Source organism: Gopherus evgoodei, chromosome 1, assembly GCF_007399415.2.
Source record: "Gopherus evgoodei ecotype Sinaloan lineage chromosome 1, rGopEvg1_v1.p, whole genome shotgun sequence".
NCBI classification, from domain to species: Eukaryota; Metazoa; Chordata; order Testudines; family Testudinidae; genus Gopherus; species Gopherus evgoodei.
Window position 1 is genome coordinate 150,580,468 of NC_044322.1, and position 22,879 is coordinate 150,603,346.

Consider the following 22,879-nt stretch of genomic DNA (forward strand, 5'->3'; position numbering starts at 1 on the left):
GGTCCTGGGCACTGACCCCGGTCAGCCCACTGCCAGTCTGGAGTTCTGTCCCCTGGCCCCGCTCAGCCCACTGCTGGTCTGGGGTTCTGTCTGCTGGCCCCGCTCAGCCCGCTGCTGGTCTGGGGTTCTGGCCACCAACCCCTTGCCAGTCGGGGTCTCGGCTGCCAGCCCGGATCAGCCCGTTGCTGGCCTGGATGAATGGAACCTCAGGCTGTCAGCAGGTTGAGTGGGGCCGGCGGCTGGGACTCCGGCTGGCAGGAGCTGGCGGACAGAAGGGGTCCCAGCCATCAGCCCCACTCAGCCTGTTGCCGGCCTGGGATACTGGCCCCCCTCAGCCTGCAGCTAGTTTGGGGTTCTGGCCACCGGCCCTGTGCCAGCCAGGATCCTGGCCACTGGCCCCATTCATCCCTGGGATACTTGCTGCACTAGTATTTACTTTACATATAATAATAGTTTAGTTATATAATATAGACTTATAGAGAAAAACCTTCTAAAAACGTTAAAATGTATTACCGGCACGCAGAACCTTAAATTAAAGTGAATAAATAAAAACTTGGCCCCCCACTTCTGAAAGGTTGCCGACCCCTGGAGTATCCAGTTGAAATAGACACAACAGGCATATGGTGAGAGGGAACACAAAGGCTCAGATGACAGGCACTGACTCAATGGCACAGATGGAGATAGAATCCTACTCTTCTGACTTCTGGTCCAGTGCTCTATCTACTTGCACATGCTGCTTACACTTCAACTAAAACTAAAGTCACACAGGAAAGGATACATAATCAAATCCACCTTTATCTTGAGTCTAAATGTACCCCAACACAAAGTATTTGGAACCTACTATCCTCTATCTGAAGCGGAATTACACATGCATCCACACATACAGAAGCTACCTATTCCTTCCCCTCTCCCTGCCCCTATATATTTTCCCCACTATGAAATGTCCTCTAGTATTCTCCTTCTGAAAAGGAGTAGTAAAAAAAAATTAAGAAGATTATAAACATGGATCTACACAGTCATCCAAGAATCAATACGACAAGAAAAAATTAATGCAGAAGTTTAATTGCTAAAAGGCTAATTCTCCAGAAACAGAAGAAACAGAAGAAAACCAAAGAGCTAAAAATAGCTAACTGGTATATATGCTTAAGTGATCTAGCTAATTTGAAGATAGGACATGTCAGTTAAATGAAAAGACAAAAAAAATTAAAAAGCCACCATATTTGTTCTTGTACTTTAGAGATAAATGACTAACATATATGGAAAGCATTTTACTATTAAAAGTTTTGATGATAATTTCATGGACTATGAAGCAACATACAATTTTTTTTCTCCTTACGTGTTAATCTGATTTCCTCAAGTCTCTTTTTGCCTGTCTAAACAGAGTATAAATCCTCAAACCAACAGATGAAGACAGGAATAAAGCAAAGCTCTTTTAATGTTATCTCCCTTTCCCCATCTTATCAAAAAGCCTAGTTGGTTGGTTGTGTTCATGCAGTGGGGATTTTGAGAACTCACAACTTCCACTGTGCTGTACTCAAATTCTGAGGTACATTGCACCCTGTGGCACTAATCCTCAACTTCTTGAAAAATAAATAAAAGGAAGTATCCAATATATTTAAAAAAAATCAGATTCCGTCTTGTACCTAAACGATAGAATTAGCTTTTAATTACATTTGACATTGAGATTTATCATTTGTAGTGTGAAATACAACCAAGGAGGCCGCCCTCTGCCTCCTGAACAGACTGTATTCAGCATTATTCTAGGTGTGTCAGTCCCATGATATTAGAGAGACAAGATGGGTGAGGTAATATCTTTTACTGGACCAACTCCTGTTGGTGAGAGAGACAAGCTTTCAAGCCACACACAACTCTTCTTTGGGTCTCTATGTAGCTTGAAAGCTTGTCCTCTCACCAACGGACATTGGTCTAACAAAAGATATGACTTCATCCACACTGTCTCAGTGAAGAGGTTCTCAGAGATGGGAAGAAACTCAGATTTCTATGAGGAATGCTTTGACTTCTGGGTTTTGTGTAGGGCTGTTTTTTGGGGGGGAGGAGGCAATTTTCAACATGTGTTTACAGTTTTCTTGTGTATTTTAATTAAAACATTTGAACAGGAAGAAAACCTGCACTTCCAATCTCCCTTAAGAAATAATATGAGTACTTAGGCAAGTCAGGGTTGGTTTGGATCATGCCCACAGCTTCCACAGCAATGTAGGAGTTTGAAAATGGGAGAGCAACTGCTTCAGAACTGGCAGCTTAGTGCTACCAGGGAAGGGAGACACTCTAGAAGTATCACTTTTCCTTCTTGGTGATAACTCTTCAACCATGACCTGTCTCTCTTGCCCACCCCCCTTCATTTTTAACCTTTTCTATCTTTTGTTCCCTCATTCAGATAACATCATTGAACATAATGGTAAAGAGGTAATGTGTGTGTGAGAGTATGTGGGTGTGCGTGCATGCCTGTGTTTCATCAATAAGCTCTCAGCTGTGTACCACTGTCATCACCTGTCTCCTTGAGATTGGTTTGCAGCAATGTGCTTAAGGCTAAAACTTAAGAACACTGTAATAGGGTATACTCACCACTAGGGGTCTTCTTGGGGCTGGGGCTGGGGATTAGCTCCCACTCATTCTGGTGGGCCCTCATGGAAATTGCTAACACTGTGGCCTTTCTCTCTGGGATTTAGGATGATCCCTCTTCGTGACGTGGTGCTCCAGCCACGTCACTATTTAATCTTCCCCTTCTGGGCTGTCAAAGTCCCACTGGACAAGTTGTCCATATGCCAGACCGAAAGACTGCCTGACACAAGCCCAGATCCACTGTGGGCTGGTAGGAGAACCCAGGCCCACCCATACTATGGGTTCTATCCCAGGAACCCTATACCTAGCAACCATGGTCTATGCAGTCTGAGACCCTGTTGCTATTTCCCTGGGCTCCTACCTTAGGGTGACCAGGTGTCTGTTTTTTTACTTGAACGCCCACTCGAAAATGGACCCTGGCAGCTCCAGTCAGCACTGCTGACTGGTCCTTTAAAAGTCCGGTCAGCAGTGCTGCGGGTCTAAGACAGGCTAGTCTCTACCTGTCCTGGCACTGCGCTGTGCCCTAGAAGCAGCCAGCAGGTCTGGCTCCTAGGCAGAGGGGCTACAGGGCTCCACGCACTAGCCCCGCCCCAAGCACTGGCTCTGCACTCCCATTGGCTGGGAATCGCAGTCAATTGGAGCTGGGTGGCAGTGCCTGCGGGTGAGAGCAGTGCGCGGAGCCTCCTCTCCCCCACCCGGCCTAGGAGTCGGACTTGCTGGCCGCTTCCGGGGTGCAGCACAGAGCCAGGACAGGCAAGGAGTCTGCCTTAGCCCTGCTGCACCACTGACCAGGAGCCACCTGTGGTAAGCCCACACCCCAACCCTCTGCCCCAGCCCTGAGCCCCCCACCAATCCAGAGCCCCCTCCTGCACCCCAAACCTCTCAACCCCAGCCCCACCTCATTGCCTGCACCCCCAGCCAGAGCCCTCACTCCACTACACCTCCACCCCCTGCCCCACTCAGAGCCTCCTCCCACAGCCTGAACTCCTCATCCCTGCCCCACCCCAGAGCCTGACTCCCTACTGCACCCCAATCCCCTGCCTCAACCCACATTCCCGTCCCTCACTCGAATCCCTTGGCCCCACCCCCAAGACTGGAGCCCCTTCCTGCACCCCGGAGCCCGCACCCCAACACCCACCCCCAGCCCAGTGAATGTATATGAGAGTGGGGGAGAGCGAGACACCAAGGGAGGGGGAATATATAGTGAGTGGAGGGTGGGGCCTCAGGTAGGGGTGGCACAGGGTGCAGGGCCTTGGGGAAGGTGTGGGGCTAGCATGCTTGGTTTTGTGCGATTAGTAAGCTACCAACCCTATCCTTCCTACATCACTTCTCTATCTCTTAGCCCACTTCTGGGCTTACCAATCAAGCTTCCTTTGCTTTTGATGGCTAATCCACCCCTGTGGGCTTCTCACCAGACTCTGTAGTCCAGGGCAGGATCCCAGGGCTTACTTTCCCCAGAGAACTCCTCCTTGCCTCTAGCCAAATCTCCTTCTCTCTAGGGCAGTGGTGCCCAAAATTTTCCTGTCACAGCCCCCTTACCAGTAATGAAATCTCTCCACAGTCCCCCACATCATAGCACAGTTGGCTCAGCAGAGGAGCTTGGGCCGACGACAAAGCTGGGGTCAGAAGTGGGTATAGCGAAGGAGCTGGGGCTAGAAGCAGAGTTGGGCTGCGGGCGGAGCAGGGGGCAGAATGGAACTGGGGCTGGAGCAGGGCTGTGGGTGTAGCAGGAGGCAGAGTGGAGCTGGAGCAGGGCTGGGTGGTGTTCCCTCCCCATGGGGGCTGGCTCAGGCCCAAGCCACATACCTCCCTGAATATTCCTCCACACACTCCTAGGCAGACACGCCCCACAATTTGGGGATCACTGCCCTAGTGAGTAACTACAGAGCTACTCAACTTCCTGGATTTATATAAGGAGAGCGTGCTGGGCAGCATCTTCAGTCAGACTATCAGAGGGGTAGCCGTGTTAATCTGGATCTGTAAAAGCAGCAAAGAATCCCGTGGCACCTTACAGTCAGACTGTATCAATTCCTGGCTCTCCTCCAGGTGCAGCCTATAAGGTTAATTTGCCCATTTCAACCTTTCACACCATGTGTGGGATGCCCACTGCATCATAAACATTTATACTGCAGTTGGTGCAGAATGCAGCTGCTTACTTATTAAACAGCTCTTGTGGCACATGACAAATTACCTCTGTGTTTTGCAATAGATTCACATTTGTTTATAGGTACTATTTAAGTGTTGGTTTTTATTTATAAAAACTGGTTAGCACAGAGCTGGTTTAAGTGAAGATTTAAACACATTGTGTAAACTGGAATAGGATAGCAAACAAATTCCAACATATTCCAAAACTCTAGTGCAGACATCAGCGATAAGCTAGTCAAGTTGAAACCCAGTGGGAAAGCCCAGGCTTAGCACATGTTAACCTCTACACTGACTTGTCCAGTCTACTGCTTTTAGTCAACACATTACACATACCTTTAAATCCTAGTCAAAGCAAGGGCTTAGATGCCCCTCTTCTCTCCTTGTGATACCCTGACAGTTGTGTTCAATTGGGGCTTTTCACCTAAAATCTCTTGGTGTAAATGCCAGCTCATTTTCAGTGGGGGTCATCAATGGTGGAACTTATTATCCCTGGGTGGTCTGAAAGAACCCAGGTTTGTTGACCTGTCATGGCATAATGCAAGGCCTATTGGTTTCCCTGTCTTTTCCCCATCTGTGTTGTCAATGGAAGAAAATGTTTTTTGTTGGGTTGGGAGATTCTTTTGTATATATTGACCCATTTGTAACTTTCTATTTGATGTGTAAAAATATGTAACGCCTAAGAGTGTTGTCTCAAGAAAGCCTGCATGGAGATTAAGGGGCGCTCATATTCCATTGTGTAGTACGCAGTCTAAATCACAATTTCTAGTCCCAATATGGGATCAGTAGTCGTATATGTACACAAATCTGAATGGTTTATGTAATATTTGAACGTCATCAGTATGTGGATTTTCATGAGAATGTAGTCATTTTCCAAGAGCCCAAACTCCTCCCTGTAAAATATTTGAGATTTTATATAATCATTTCTTGATTTGTTTTTCATATATTACGCCTTGAGCTTGCAGTGAGTTCCAAGAGTTCATGCTATTTCAGCTGCATGGAGTCCTACTACAACTACCTAGACAGTGAATTACTCTCCAAATTCCATTGGGAGCAAAAAGAATATGTCGAAGAACTGCAACTAGGAAGTGTCTGAGAGTCACAATGCCGCCTAGAGCTATTGCTGAGGTGATTCAGCTTATACACTACCCCTTGCAAAGGACATCTGCCTAAAGCTGGAATCTCTAGCATTCAACTTTTTAAAAGTGACTTCTACACCATTGAGGCCTTAAGAAACATGAAAAAAGTGAGTTTACCACAATTTCTAAAGGCTTATTCATGAAAGAGAAGACCATATATATTTTTATTAAATTAAGCCCACATATATGTCATTCCAAGAATAATAATGTGTTGTAGTTCTGTATATCCAAACACATCTTCCTGCTCCTCAGTATCCTAAGACCAGGTAACTATATTCTAGAAAGCTCAAAACAACAAGTTATGGATACCAATATCTGCATAGACATGTATAGAAGTCCTATAATTTTCTAGGTTCCAATGATTACTACCCAGTTTTGCAGAATCTAAGACTTTAAGGGATTTTGTAGGTAATATTATTCAAAAAATATATTGTTTTTTTTTAAATACGTCATATAACAAGCTTCTCTACTATCAATGGAAACAAAATGTTACCCAATTGGAACTATAATATATGATTATAAAAATAGTTTCATCCACTCTCATAAGCAGGTATTAATGGAAAGGTATTTAGTGTTTACGGAAAATCTTAATCTCTATTCATCTAAAAAAAAACAACATTGAATTGCAATTATAAAAAAGAAGGAATTTATTTTAAACTGTTAACTAGATCCCAAATGTCAACACAACCAAATGGCATCCTATTTTTAAAGCCACTAATAGAGCCTGGAAAATGTTATACGGGTTAGAAAAAGTGAAGATTTTGTCTAGGAAAGTTAGTCATGGTTACATCTAAGCATATGTGAAAAGAAGACTTGGGGAAGGAGATGAATGACATGCACTCAGATATGACAGAATATGCTCTGAGGAGAAAGTCCTTAACTCACTCAAAACTGCCTTCACCAAATAAAGAGACTGCTAGAGAAACATACTGTATTATGGAACAGGCCATCTAAATACCATGAAAGAACTTGAAAACCTCCTCCAACTACACATCTCTAGTTGTCACCTGCCACACAACTGGAACGCATACAGGGTATCATCCAACAGCTACAGCCTGTATTCGATGAGGACCCAGCCTGAAAGTAATCTTTCCTGAATCTCCACTTCTGGTCTTCAACCAACCTCCCAAATTCTGCAGGCTCAACATATGAAGCAAGCTCCACACAGACCAACATACTAACTCAAAGCAGCACCTGACCCTGTCAAAACAACAGGTGCAAAACCTGCAGACATATCTCCATTATTACAATGATCAACACCACCCACAACACACTTTGGAGATTCATGGATCCTACACATCATGGAGCCTATCACAACATGTGGTGTATTTCATCCAGTGCACTAAATGCCCTGATAACTATGTGCGTGTGTAGCAGGGTGGTCACCCACTCCTCCCTTAAAAGGCTTAAAACAGCCCAGGGAGAGGGCTGTAGCAAGGAAGGAAAAGTGGAGCTGACTGGGGAAAGCAGCCTCAGCTGGAGCCCACACCCCAATCAGGCCGAGGCTAGCTTAATAAGGGCCCAACTGGCCCTTATAAGAGGACTGGGGCCAGAAGCCTCAGACACACTTTCTTGAGCTACATGGAGAGAGGAGGGCCTGGTTGCTTGGGAAGCTGAGGAGGGTACCTAGGGCAGAGCAGTGCTGGGGAAGGGCAGAGGGAGCTGGGGAGCTCCAGCCTAGCAGAGTCCCAGGCTGCAGGACGAGGCAAGGGCCCACGAAAGCGTACTAGGGCTGCAGAGGGGCAGCCCAGACCTAGGCAGTGGCAGCTGGTCCAACCCCGCCTTGCCGATGATGAGTGGTACCGACTGCAGTCTGCCCCAGGGAGCAGGAGCTAGATGATGACTGACAGTTGCCACTGAGGCAAGGGAGGCATAGGAGGTGGGGGTTCCCCAGGGAAGGGAGACCCAGACTAAGGGGCTACTGGCAGGGGGCAGAACCCTCAACTAGAAGGGCACCGGGGTCTGAGAGGGACATGGGGCCAGCGGCAGGCGAGATGGCAGCTAGCAGAGGGTGCTCCTACCTGAAAAGAGCTAATTACCTGGACAAGCAGCAGGAGGTGCCATGCCAGTGAGTTGTCACCCCGCCACGGGGTGAAACCAGACAGTCACTACACTCTCAAATGAACTCACCCAGGAAATGATAAAAGACAAAACCACCCTATTGCCTGTGGGTGAACACTTTTCACAAAGCGATCACTTTACATCTGACCTATCAGTCGTCCTCTTCAAAGGAAACCTGCACAACACTTTCAAAAAATAAGCCTGGGAGCTTAAATTCATAACTCCACTAGACACTAAAAATCATGGACTGAACCGATACACTGGATTTGAGGCTTATTACAACAATCTGTAACCCACAAACTCCTCTCCCCCCTTTTTATCCTCTGACTGTAGAGGTGTTAATGGGCCACTCTATCTTGAAAGGTCCCCTTAGAATATGTGCTAACTGGTTATGCTAAACAATCTGTTCCATCTTGTATTTAGCTGTGATGCTCAGAATACCATTCTGAGACCTGAAGAAGAGCTCTGTGTGGGTCGAAAGCTTGTCTCTTGCACCCACAGGAGTTGGTCCAATAAAAGAGATTACCTCACCCACCTTATCTCTATTATATATAGATTAAACTCTCCCCATTGAACTATAGGCATGTGATGCTTTACTCCAATATAATAAGGTATGGTACAGATATGGTACAGCTGGTGCTACTGTGAAGCAGTGTGAAAGTATACAGCATTTCCCCTCCCACCAAATGTAAAATAAATTGCTATATAGGCAAATATGGATGTAATAAGTTTTGCTTTTTTGGTTATTTTGATGATAATATCTAGTTACAATGAATTTGGATCACAAGGACAATGATGCAAAATTTCTGTATGTTTACAAATTTGAAAGCTAGACATGTTCGCTTCTGAGACCATTATTGTAATGATATATTTAACTTCTTATTTTTCTCACAAGCTACTTATGTACATTGTAACTAAGAAAAGGGCATGTATTCAATTCTCTTTAGATGAATCCGCTGACTTAAAATGAGAACAGTGAAGATCTGTGAGGCCTTGAATAAAAGATTATGAAGAACAAGTCCAGATTTGTGAGGGAAGAGGTGAAAGAGCTAAATCAATCTCAATTGATTTTCTTCAATCCCACTGAAAGAGATTAGAACTGGAATGCCAGTGCCCACTATTGTTAACAGTAGTGTTTACCTTGCTTGGTATGTTTAATGCATCTAAATTGTACCATTTGTTAAGTGGTTATTCTGCAAAGATTAGACTGAAGCAAATATGCCACTGAAGGAGTCGACTCATATTAGAAAAAATTTTCAAGCATGCATCTTAACGTCACCAAGGGCAGAGTTTATTTATAATGAGAAGCTTATGTGTTTCTGACAATGAAGATTTAAAATGTAGGTTCACATAGAAACCTGTGCAATGATTTCACTGAACATTTGTGGGAAAAGAGTAGCTTGAAGCAGAGAAGAAACTAAAAAAGTGTAAGTCTTGCAATTTACCAAGATATCTGCCACAAGCCTACACAATGCATATCAATGCAAATAAAATGTACTAAAAGATACCACGATGAACTTCAGACAGTTTTGGGGGCTAGATGGTGCCCAGTCCTTATGTTCCATGGGAAGGAAGAGAGAGTAAAGACTCAACTCCTTGTGTAGTATGTGAAAGGACCAAAGATAATTGCACTCTCACTGTTCTCTCAGGGGTCTATGGTGTCTGCACAGAGGTGAGGAGATGCAAAAGCAGACAGACCCATTGCTCCATTCCCTCCATGAGCCAGTCAGCAGGGCTGATTGGATGGGGTGAAGGAGGAGGGTGCATCAGCCCAAGAGGGTGACCACCCTCTGAAATGGAAGAAGGGGGCTATGAAATAAAGTAATAAGTCACTGGTTTCTGTCATCACCTAGTATCTAGGAGCTGGGGCTTGTCACTGCGGGAGAATTGTGACAGCTTCTGGGAAGAAGAGGATTTATGGGAAAGCAGGGCCATTGAAGACAACTCCAAAGATTAAGATAAATATCAGTTTTGGATAACCATCCACATCTTGGTGCATATGTGAAATAACTTGACCGCTTGGAAGTTTAAATATCACTTTTTTAATTAAAAAAATCCCTATTTTTCCCCAACTCCAAGTATATCTGTTTGAATCTTTCAGTCACAACCAAAAATATTTGGGTCATTTCTATGTTTTCCAGGGGAAAAGAACAGTGCTACTGTATCCAAAGACATCTCTGAGTGTGCTACATCAGTGAGGTCATGTGCTGCATGCCCCTAATGTTAGCATGCTGTAAGTAGAAGTACTTGCTCAAACAATAATTTGTTTTTATCATATCCCACTGACTGAAGACTACTCTGAATCCTTGATATTTTTGGCTTTTTTGCAATGGAATTAAACTTGCATTTTAATCCATGGCAGCAGCCAAGCTTTACGTCAAGGCAAGGTTAAGAATCAGGTCAATATTTCCCTTTAACCAAGAGACTGTGCAGAATTTTATGATTTTAAATTATGCTGAAAATAAACCTGCTTTCCTACATACCATTTTAAAATATAATTTCTTGGTGACTGGTTTACTAATCTCATAGATCAACATTATCATATTAATGAAATTAACTTTTATGTATTATATGAAAGCCACAGAGCAAAAAGGATTGGGGCTTTATTCACAAATGTGAATGCTAGTTGAGAGTGTACAGCAAGAAAAATGGTTCCTTTTGGCCAATATGCAAATCTGTACTTAATTCAAGTGGAATTAGGTGCTAATTGCATTTTGTACCATCCTCTGTGCAGAGTGCACTGATATGGTTTCATTTACTTAGCACCTTACCTTTCAATGCTCTGTGAAGATTAAAAACAATTTTTAACATAAAGTAGAAATACTATATTTATAATATTTCAGTTTTATATTAAATTTTCATAAACTCTGTAATGTAATTGATTGCACTTGTTTTAATTCTATGCCCCAAAAATGAAAAATTAATAGGACAAATTCACTGGTTTCCAAGAGTACATCTTGCTGAACTTTACATAAGTATATCTTTTATCGGAATAAAGAAATCTTTAAGTATTATCTAGTGTTAAGCCAAATCTATTTTTATATATCAAATTGCAAAGCTGAAGCACATCTATTATATAACAACATTGTGTTTGCATATATTTATTCTAGGGTTGTTGATTAATCACAGTTAACTCACGTGATTAACTAGAAAAATTAATTGTGTTTAAAAAAATTAAGCATGATTAATTGCAGTTTTAAATGCACAGTTAAACAATAGAAAACCAATTGAAATGTATTAAATATTTTGGGATTTTTTCTACATTTTCTAATATATTGATTTCAATTACAGCACAGAATACAGAGTTTACACACTTTATATTATTTATTATTAAATATTTGCACTGTAAAACTAATAAACAAAAGAAAAAGTATTTTTCAATTTATCTCATATAAGTACTGTAGTGCAATCTCTTCATCATGAAATTGCAATTTACAAATAGAGATTTTTGCTGTTACATAACTGCACTCCAAAACAAAACAATTTAAAACGTTACAGCCTACAAGTCCAGTCAGTCCTACTCCTTGTTCAGCCAATCGCTAAGACAAACAAGTTTACGAGAGATAATGCTGCCCGCTTCTTATTTGTCACCTGAAAGTGAGAACAGGCATTCGCATGGCAGAGTTGTAGCTGGCATGGCAAGATATTCACGTGTCAGATATGCTAAACATTCATATGCCCCTTCTTGCTTCAGCCACCATTCAAGAGGATATGCGTCCATGTTGATGATGCTTATTAAAAAAATAATGTGTTAATTAAATTTGTGACTGAACTCCTTTGGAGAGAATTATGTCTCCTGTTCTATCTACTTTCTGCCATATATTTCATGTTAATGAAGTCTTGGATGATGACACAGCACATGTAAGCAGGGGAGTTTCAGTGGGAGTTCTGTTGGAGGAGAAGGTTTTCTTATTTTGTGTATTGTATTTTGTAGTTATATGTGTGGAGGCTGGTAGGAGCAGTGTGCTGGGAGAGAAGCTGAGCCCTGCTTAGGGGGCGGGGCTTCTCTGCCTAGGGTCCTATAAAGGTAGCCAGCCAGTCAGGCAGCAGCATAGACAGCTGCAGTGGCACAGGAGCCAGCAAACAGAGCTGTAAACAGGGGCATTTCAGTGGGACTTTACAGGGGGAGTTTTGGGGAAGACTAAGAGACCTAGGCAGAGGAATAGACAGGCTACTGAAGGGAGTGGGTGGTGTTCTGCCAGTGTATGGGTGCCCGTTGGGGGTTGTTTTGCTGTGGGTGGTGGTGGTTTGGTTTGTGTTTCCTGGACTAACAGGTTTTAGGTGGGAAGGCTATGACCGATACAGAGGCAGCAGTGGAAGACACAATGAGGATGACTGGATGTGGAAGCTGCAGCATGTACATGATACTGGAGGGGGTACCTGATAAGAGTTTCTTCTGCATGAAGTGCCACCTGATTGAGCTGATGGAAGAAAAGATCCAAGGATCAGAGATGCAGGTGGAAACTCTGGTTGAGTTTAGAAGGAGGTTCGAGCAGATGATGGAGCAAAGACATGAAGAGGCTGAAGGGAAAAGCCCAGACTTGCAGATGGAAGCAGGACCAAAGAATTCTGAGGGAAGACTGCTCTCACTTTCAGGTGACATTGTAAATAAGAAGCTGGCAGCATTATGTCCTGCAAATGTAAACAAACTTGTTTGTCTGACTGATTGGCCGAACAAGAAATAGGACTGAGTGGATTCATAGGCTCTAAGTTTCCACTGTCTTATTTTTGAATGCAGTAATTTTTGTACATAATTCTACATTTATAAGTTCAACTTTCATGATAAAGAGATTGCACTACAGTACTTGTATTAGGTGAACTGAAAAATATTTTCTTCTGGGTTTTACAGTGAAAATATTTGTAGTAAAAATAAAATGAGCACTATACACTTTGTATTCTGTGTTGTAATTAAAATCATATATTTGAAATGTAGAAAACATCTAAAATATTTAAATAAATGGCATTATATTATTGCTTAACAGCATGATTAATCACGCGGTTAATCATGATTAATTTTTTAATCTCTTTACAGCCCTAATTTATTCCAATTCTATTATACCCGGAGTTCCCCTCTCTACTGTAATTACAATATCACAGAAGAGAAATCCACAAGGTGACAATTAAATAAATCCCATTCATGTCAGCAGTGACTAAAAGGTGATAGGTCTACTCTGACCATACTGCTGAATGTTTGATGGCCATAATACCATGAAGTAAATTCCTAGGGGAGAACTGTCAAATTACCAAAATCACAACTGCAATTGGCATAATTGTTACCTTTTTTTTTTGTATGTCCTTATATGCTGTAGCTCCATTGCTGTGCAAGGCACTTAACTGGTATAAGGTGACAAGTATCTCATTGTGAGACGACTGTAACATGACAGATAACAACATAGAATGACAACAGACTGTAGATAGTGAAGTAGGACAACTGACCACCTGAAAAGAAACTTCACTTCTGAACTGGAGGGTGAGAGGGTAATAAAGTACAATAGAGGTTCAGCTTATAGGGTAAGCTTACATTGGCTTTGTTCATGCTGTACCTGATCCATAGACAAAGGCACTAATTCAGCAAAATACTTAAGCACATACCTAATTATAAGCACTGTGGAATACTCACACACTGGGTTTACTTGCCTGCTTAAGGTTAGGCACACACTTAAATACTTTCTGAACCAGGGACATAGAAAGGACATTAGGCTTTGATTCAGCTAAAGAACATGCTTAATTTTAAGCAAGTTCTGAAGCCCATCTGTCATGGGATTCACTATTCACCACTGGGGCACATCCTCATGACTTAGCTGAGGATTAGCTCTCAAAAAGACTGATAACTCCTCCTTTGGTTACTCCCTCCAGGTCTCTCTGTCTCTCTCTAGACTCATTTTCTCCTTCATCTCAGACACTCTTCCACTCCACTTCCTAGACTGTGCTACTTCCCCAGTGCTGGTAGAGGAACTAGGGCACACCCACTACTACAGGTTCCAGTTAGGAACTCTGTGACTAGAACACACTCTACACAATCTCAGACCCTGTTACTGTTTCTCTGGACTCTTTTCTACCTTCCCTCTCTATCTTCTGCCTCCTCCTCTGTTCCCCTTTGTTTTCTAGACTAGACCCACATGCTCAGGGTTTAGCTGATCGCCATATTTGGGGTCGGGAAGGAATTTTCCTCCAGGGCGGATTGGCAGGGGCCCTGGAGGTTTTTCGCCTTCCCCTGCAGCGTGGGGCACGGGTCGCTTGCTGGTGGTTTCTCTGCAGCTTGAGGTCTTCAAACCAGTTTTGAAGATTTCAGTAACTCGATCCTGGGATAGGGGTTGTTATAAAATTGGATGGGTGGGGTTCTGTGGCCTGCCTTGTGCAGGAGGTCAGACTAGATGATCAGATTGGTCCCTTCTGACCTATTAGTCTATGAGTCTATGATTGGACTGAGGAGAGCCCACCTCCAGGAGTATCCTCAGGGGATTGTTTCCGCCTCTTTACACTGCTACAGTGAAATAAACAAGTCTTTGTGTAGCTAAGAATGAGGACCAATAAATCTAAAGCATAGCTGTTAAAAGAGAAATATTTAATGAAAGTTTAATTTGTTTTTTTAATCTAGATTTTGATGGAAAATTTGATCAAACTGAAAAATTTCACCAACTCTAGTCTAGAGAGAGCATAACTGATGTCACTGCACACAGGAGAATGGGGTGTGTTATACCATCTTAGGCTCACCTGTGAATTTGGCCCCAAACATTGAAGACCTGTAGTGCTAGAGCATCCTGCTGATTATCCATATTGTGCAAGAGATCTTGAGTCACGGATAACTTTGAATCTAATATTGCAAACATATGCTGGATTAAGGTACTGTTTTCAAAACATGGAAAGGACTAATTGGTATCACTGGAATTTGAATGAACATATCTGAACTTCTACATACATATCTGAAAGTTCTTCCAGATGTTCATTTACCATACTCGGTAGCTGTCTTCACTTGATTGGCATGTTCCTTGTCAAGATAGTACTTTTATAACACTGGTACTAAACTTTGTAGGCAGATTTTTTTTTTTTTTGCAGGGGAGTCTCCTCTGCCTCTTCTCTTTCTTCTTTATCTTTTAAAAAAGTCAAATATTTTATTCTTTCCTGAATATTAATTCAAGTCCAGTGAGACTAAAGAAAATGGCACAGCTAATAAATCATAAGTGCATTAGTCTCAGTGGTTGACACAATTTTATGAGTGCTAGCCCTTCAATAGATCTGTAAATCCATCCAGTATGTCTTCCCCTTTCAGTGTCCTAACTTCTTGTACTGTAGTTTGCATTCATCATGTCATCAATGGTGGGTTTTGGTTTAATTTACATGTCCAAAAAGGGCACTAGATTGACATCATGGGAAACTGAAGGCTTAGCCACAGACCAGATACATGAAAAATAGTGGTGCAGATTTCCCCACAATGGCCCATCTTATACTCGGCCCTCCTCTGGTGTAGTACTGTGTCCTTGACCTTTAAATCCTTGTCCTTCATGCTGCAAATTCCAGTCATGGTTCTAATTGTTGCGGTAGTTTCTGTGATGCGGACTTTTGTGCACAAGAGGTCTAATTCAAAACCCTAGGGACACAGTGAAGTTCCTGAAATTCTTGAATTACTTCAAAGGCCATTGAATCAGATCCTAGGACCTTGACTGATACCATCACACCATCTTGCATAAGCCACCAAATAGCCATTAATGGTAACTAGTTTTGATTATTATGCAACTGGAGTTCAAAATTATAAGTAACTTTAAAAATTAAAACTGCATATATTGTTGTCTGTTGTGTGAGCCATCCAGTCACCGTTCAAGCCACCAACATAATTATATCTTGTTCTCTAAAAACTGTTAGCACTATCCCACTTGTTTAGGTCTTGTCACCTGTTTGGTCTTGTCATTAAGCTAGACTGTAAACTCTTGAGGACAAGACTGTCTCTTTACTACATGTTTGTTTTCATATTGTCTACTACAATTGGACCATGCCCCTGAATGCTACTGTAAAAATCACCAACATAACTAGAAATGGTCACATTTCAGAACTATTTTTTCCCCATTTCAAAACTGCCTTTTTCAAACTTAAAATTTTCTTTACCAATAGTAGTTTTTCCCCTCATTTTTTCAATTATATTGTAAAATGAAAAATTAGTCTTTTTTTTTTATTTGGTCTATCACTTTCTCCTTGCCCTCATGTTCCTCATTTTTCAGTGACAAATTTTTTTTGTGAGTTTTTGTGAATTTTTCAACCAGCTCTGATCATGACCCAATTGAAAGTGAACTGCTGATTTGTGCCATGGTAAAAAGCACATTTAGATGTATAATAGGCTCCTCTGTAAATTTGTACACTAAATATTTGTCCAGCCCTAGCATGAATGCACCACTCAATTTAAACCCTGTGCACTCAAAAATACCTATAAATAAAAGCAAATTCATCTGCTGACATGCAGTTTTGAAGTTTAAATGTTGAAAACTCATCCACAAATTAGTGTTCTTATGTGCAACCCACTTATAAGTCACAATGTTGAGCAACAATTCAGAATCTAAAATTAATCATCAGAACATGACATACAATTAAAACTGACAAAACTCACAATACTTAGCTATTTGCTTTGTCTTTCAGTGTTCATCTTTTTTTTATCACTATCATTAGAATTATATTTGTTTATTTTGAAATGCCTGTTCCATCAGGAAAGAGTGAAATCAATTATTATCAACACCTGGTGAATGTTTGTAGATTTATTTTGCCCTATGTGAGTGCACTGATTTTATGGCAATTTTTTTGCTATGCTGGCAGGTTCTAGATAGGGTTGCAAAATTAGCTGCCATTTGTAAGTGCCTTATTTTTTTGTGTACTATTAGATAGAGATTCAGACATCAATAATTTTTTCTACTATGGAGTCTATTATGCAATTCATTTGTAAAAATATTTAAACACTGATAACACCCAAGCTCCTGTAAAATGCAGCGTAGACATCATTAAAGCACTATAGTTACATTTAAGCTATTTACTATAAAATTCTATGTGATACCTATAATAGCCTCTACATTATTCAGGCTCTGTTAAAAATAAAATTAATTGTCATTTACAATTTAGAAAAAGCTCAGATCTTAAAAATAACCATCCTGCACAGGACCAACATACCCTCCTGTAATGATTCTAATTAGTTTCCAGTGTGCACTATTAATAAAGAACTAGCTATGCCATGCACCTGTGCTACACTTATACACACAGAAAAGAATCTCATTATATTACAAATTAACCTCTTTGGAGAAACTCTTTTCTATCATTTTAAATGAAACAATATTTAAAAAAAAGAAATATGCTCCACATTTTTAAAGCTGGCATGACTCAAGTATCACATGTCAGTTACATGATAGTAACTGCTAGGTCTATTGTCGGATGGCTAATCACAGAAAGGCAGGTTGTCTGGTGGTTAATGTTAAGAGAGAACTGGACTTGACATAACAGTAACCATTTTCTGTATTCAGCCACATTATCAGAAAGTGAGAACACCATTTAGTCAAGAACAATTTGGTCTCTGACTAAGCAGACAAACAGCTGCACAGCTGAAGTGTTGCTAATAAGGATAAATAAAGTGATACATTTATGAGAATGGGAGGGAGTGTGGATTGCTGATCTGGATCTGGGTGTCTATGACTACAAGTTTCTCACTGGGAGTTGCTTTGCTGATAACTAAATTATGAGTTATTTACTGATGCCAGGGAAATTGTTAACCATTAGCAGTTACTATGAGTTATGTTTTTTTTCTGAAGAACCTATAAAGAGAGTAGTTAGAGTATGCAATTTGGAGAAGTTTGGAGAGAGAGATTTCAACGAATTAGGAGACTGACCTCCAACTCCCCAGCGGCTAGGAGGAAGGCTGTCCACCAGAAACCTGCTGCTGATCACTTGACACCATCTCAGACTTTGGGTAACTAAGTCCGGGGGTACTCTAGACTAATGTTATTTTAGACAAGCGCTTTAGACTCAATAAAACAAGGATTTTGAGTGAAAGCACTTTTGTGTGTACCAATCATTATCGGACAGAAGCACTTATTTATTTCTTGAAACTGCCTAAAAAACAGAGACTAGTTACCATAGTTTCAGGTTCAGAAAATCCCAGATAACAGAATATGCAATGTGATTCAGGCCTCCCCAGTTCTAGTCTCATTTTCTGCTTTTCAATTACATTTTCCCTTTTATCTTAGAGCTCTTTTCAACATTAAGAGCCAAATTGTGGCCCCTCTCATCTGAATTAACTAAACATGTGAAGTTTAAAGCACATAAGTTATCCTTCAAGGAGGATTAAGCTAAAGTAACTGGCCAGTTTATGTCTGAAGGAGAGCATGTACGCAGGAGTTTACTGCACTTTACTTTCGCACACTAACTTCATAGATTTAGTTGATTCCTGTTATCTTTCCTGAATGTACACATGTCCTTAGGAGCATTTGTCCCATTGCATTCCCATAGAGGACAGAAAGCATGTTACTTTTGGTGGCACATAAAGTATCTAATTGTGCAGGTAAAAATAACTGAGTTTCTCAGTGAAAAATCCATATGACAAACATAGCAACCTCACACTGCAAAATCACCATTGTAATGCCCTAAATATATGATGTCACTTCCATACCCCCTGCAAAACCAAACAATGTATAGGGTCATAAAAGAAGACTAGCACCCATCTGGTCACAGCTGTATGGCTCCTTTGCCTCTGACAGGGAACGAGACAACGCTTCATTCGTCCTCCCACCTCCCTTAGTCTCAGTTTCCTTTCTCCCTCCCTCCCTCCCTTCCTTCCTTCCAGTATGCTTGACAGCCTATTGTCTCCCAACTTAATAGGCTATCCAAACAATTCTAGTATCAGAGGGGTAGCCATGTTAGTCTGGATCTGTAAAAAGCGAAAGAGAGTCCTGTTGCATCTTATAGACTAACAGACGTATTGGAGCATGAGCTTTCGTGGGAGAATACCCGCTTCGTCAGAGTGGGTATTCACCCACGGAAGCTTATGCTCCAATACATCAGTTATTCTATAAGGTGCCACAGGACTCTGTCGCTTCAAACAATTCTAGTAATCTTAATGATAAAGGTTAATGGGTATAGGGCAAAAAATAAAGAGAAAACCACAAAGATACTAAACAGAATAGAAATCACTTTATAAAACTGATTAATCACTTTGAAAAGCCTAGCTAACTATACTGTATAATCTGTTACAGAGTATAGTAGTTAAGCAAGTGGTTAACCCTTTATTTATTGGAAAGATTCCGTCTTCCCCAAAAGCTGCTGTCTTGCCTTTCTCTTGATGTCTGAGACAGGTGTGTCTCAAGCTATATGAAGCCTTGGTTATTTATGTTATTTATGTCACTACAGAGCCAAGAGATATAAAACCAGATCCCCAGCTAGTGTAAATCAGCATAGTTCTGCCAACATCAATCAAGCAATGACACTTTACATATGCTAGGAATCTGGTCCATAGATCATTAAGGTTTGCAACTCTTAAATCTATTAGTATTTTGGCACTACTTCACACTGGACGAAACCCTAACAGAAAATACCAGGTATCCTCTTGCAATACTGCATGGATAATATTAATCCAATCTCTTTTGCCCCTCTGAAGTCTCACATCTCCAAATTCTCTGCACAGGCTGCAGCTGTATGGGAAAAGAGGCAGAAGCCTGAGAAAAACTTGCTCTATGAAGCTTGTATAACTCATAATAATGCGATTGTGGTTCTCTGTCTCTGTCTAGTGATTAGTGAGTTTAAGAATTTATTACTGCCACTGAGCTAAGGGACCCTGGTACAATAACTAATGATAAATAATAAAATATTAACAACAACAATAGTAATACCACCACTCAGCTCTTCTGTAGCGCTTTTCATTATTAGATCTCAAAGCCCTTTCGAATGAAGGTTCAGTCTCCACATATGATCTAACCAGAGGTGTCATTACAAACCGTGTCAAGAGACCATAGTTAATATTGACCAGAAAAGCATTAATTCTCTTCCTAGTATGTGATCCTTAATAAGGCATACATTGCCAAACCACAGACATTTTTAGGCAAGTAAACACACTTAAATTAGGAGGCAGATTTTCAAATTTACCATTTATGATCAAATATTGCTTATATCCAGATTAATATTGCACATAGCAGGCAGTGTGAGGCTCAATACCCTAGAGTTTCAGTCCAGAACAGGGAATGGAGATTATTTAGATGTGACTGGTATTCTGGGTGTTCAAGAGATATTTGGTGCACCTTGGACTAAAAAACAAACAACCCATTTTGCGGGGAAGGAACTCAACTCAGCAAGTTACCTTTGAGGACAAATGAGTTTATTTCTATAGTGTCCCTAAGGTGTGAGGACATTTGAAATTAGCCTTTTAGTTAGGTCCAGCTCTACTTGTTTTTCGTTTTTGCAACAGACTCACTCATCCCCTAATATTTCATACTTGATTAATGAAAGGATTCCATTGCTCCTGAGTAAGAAAAAGGAGTGACATAACATATTTACCATCTGTTTATAATTAATGCAGATCCTTAAGGCTAATCAGCTAACAAGACACACTTTTGAAACTATATAGAAGCTATCTGAGCCAATTCTACAACCAAGACTATGCGTTTTAAAAATTTCACACACTGTAGTGTGCACATAAAACTAAAATGATGACAAATTATAAAGTATGTTATCACAACATACCACATTAGCATTACTGAATTAACATCACTTCCAACAGAGTAACCCCCATATCATGCAGATGAGCAGAGCTGGAAGTACAGATGGGGTTGAGTCACAAAACTGAGATCCCAGATTTCTAACACTTTCTGAGGGTAATCTTTTAGTTTGCTCCCCGCTGGAGAGATGGGATAGCTATGACACATAATGCAGATCTGTGTTCATATTCTGAAGGACCTTCTCTCCCAATGTTCTCAAACATTTGAATCACAAGGTTTGGTTCTAGCTCATCTATCGACAGAACTATTACATTGTGTTTTGTAACTGATTATATCATTATATATTGGGCGATTGGGTAAAACCTTACTAAAGCTAGTGGGTGTAACAGCTGCTCTTCATTCAAGATAAATGTAAAATGCAAGTAAGCTCCTTTATGTAATAGATAGCTGAAACAATATGAGTTACACCCCAAAACATAATCCACATGCAAGGCTGGAATAGGATTTCAGCCATATGATCTGAAAGATTTTGACAGGGGCCTGAAGGAAAATAGGAAGCAGGAGGTAAGGGCTTGCTTATTGTTTGATGGAGCTGCGTGTCTTGTGTGTGTGAAATAAAAACAGAAAGACAAAGAAGTACACAGACAAGGCAGCAAGGAAGCCTCAGAGAAGCACTTGAAATGAGACCCTGATAAAAAGCTAATATAGAAAGTGGGCTAAGTGCTGGCTGGAAAGAGGCTTGGAATGGTGAACAAAGAAACTGTCCCTTATTGTTTGATTCCTACTGTGTTCAGGGAAACAGGACTTTGTGTACATTCTTTATAAATAAACTAGACTGCAATAAAGACATATCTGATTCATATTATCAATTTCTCCACCTAACAGAAACAATCCACAAGATGCTGAATATTGGCTAATTGGTCCGGTCTAGGGAGGGTAACAGTATTGTGCAAGAAGCCGCAACTGAAATTTATTCAAACATACACATTAAACTTCAGGTCTTCAAGATTTGATTTGATTTTTTCATAACTGGAGAAATAAGGCAAAGGGATAACTCTGTTTTTCCAACTTTCTCAAATCCTTTCAGTGATAAAACTGCAAAACCAAGAGGATTACAAAGAAAGGTTTCAATATTAAGAGCCACATTTTCAGAAGAGCTCAGCTCCAATTTAGGCAACTAAATGAAGGAGCTGTGTTTCAAAGTGCTCAATCCCAGCTGAACTCTCTTGCAAATTTGGTCCCAATTGTGGTAAGTAAGCTCTTTCGAAAATCTGACCGTATATGTACATAACAATCTTGGATTATAAAGGAAAACAGGAAATTCCCTTACCTTAGCAAACTGTGCATTTACCCACTTGTGAATGTTTTCTTTTGAACATCTTCCCTTTCATCTGTAAACAAAAACAACGGAATTATTAATATCAATATATTATACATTTTGACTGGAGTAAAAAGTCCTTATTATTATGAATGGTTGTTTCCAATTATGAAAAAATGTTTATAACATTTGATGCCGTATAATGAAATAAATCCCTGTCTACACTGCGCTGCAGTGCAGACTAAATGAACTAGGCAACTTTAGTTTGTGCCAGCAGTGTTCACATGGGGAATCTAGAGTACGGCGCTTTGGTGCGCTCTGCAATTTACACCTCTGTAGTCCACACTGCAGCGCAGAGTCGACGTGTCCAAAGTGATCCTCACTACAATGACACTTTAGATAATCAAATAGAGTGAAAGTTACATTAGAGAAATAGGTACAGCCCATCTAAGTGAGGGTTGAGAGATTATTTCAGTACCTGGATTATAGGACAACAATCTCTCTCTTTTTAAAACTATTAACATTCCTACTTGTACACTGCTGCTATTCTGGACCTTGAGGATCTAGAAAATCATGCTGTTGACAGACTGCAAAAGGCGCTTTCGTGGCATACATAGAGAATGCTATGTCAGTGGGACCCAAGAAAAACCAAGGAAGGGATTTGCAATTGAAGAGCTGCCCCCACATGCCAGAGGAGAAAACATTTGTGCCTCTTGACCTGCCTTCCTGTCAAAGGTTTCCCAACTTCACCCAATTACAGAAAAGCATTAGCTGGCACAGTGCATCCATTAACTAGTATGTTTCCTCTCATTAGCACCCAATTAGGAGCAAAGGTCTGGTCACATATCTGTATAGGAATCATCGGTGAGAGTCCCTAGGAAGCACAGCATTGAATTTCTAGCCTGCAGGGCGGGTGGCCGGGGGCGGGGGTGGTTAAAATAGCTTGTGTTCTCCGGATCCTTGAC

At 41.0% G+C, this 22,879-nt stretch overlaps 1 protein-coding gene across 2 annotated transcripts in view; it reads right to left on the minus strand.

Annotated features, from left to right (window-relative positions):
* Positions 1-21,981, minus strand: part of DMD (dystrophin) — a 1,715,077-nt gene extending 1,693,096 nt beyond the window's left edge. For both annotated transcript variants that reach the window (XM_030575515.1, XM_030575505.1), the window contains exon 1: positions 21,927-21,981. The gene's annotated coding sequence lies outside the window, so the exon portion shown is untranslated. The remainder of the gene's footprint in view (positions 1-21,926) is intronic.
* Positions 21,982-22,879: the final 898 nt, after the last annotated feature.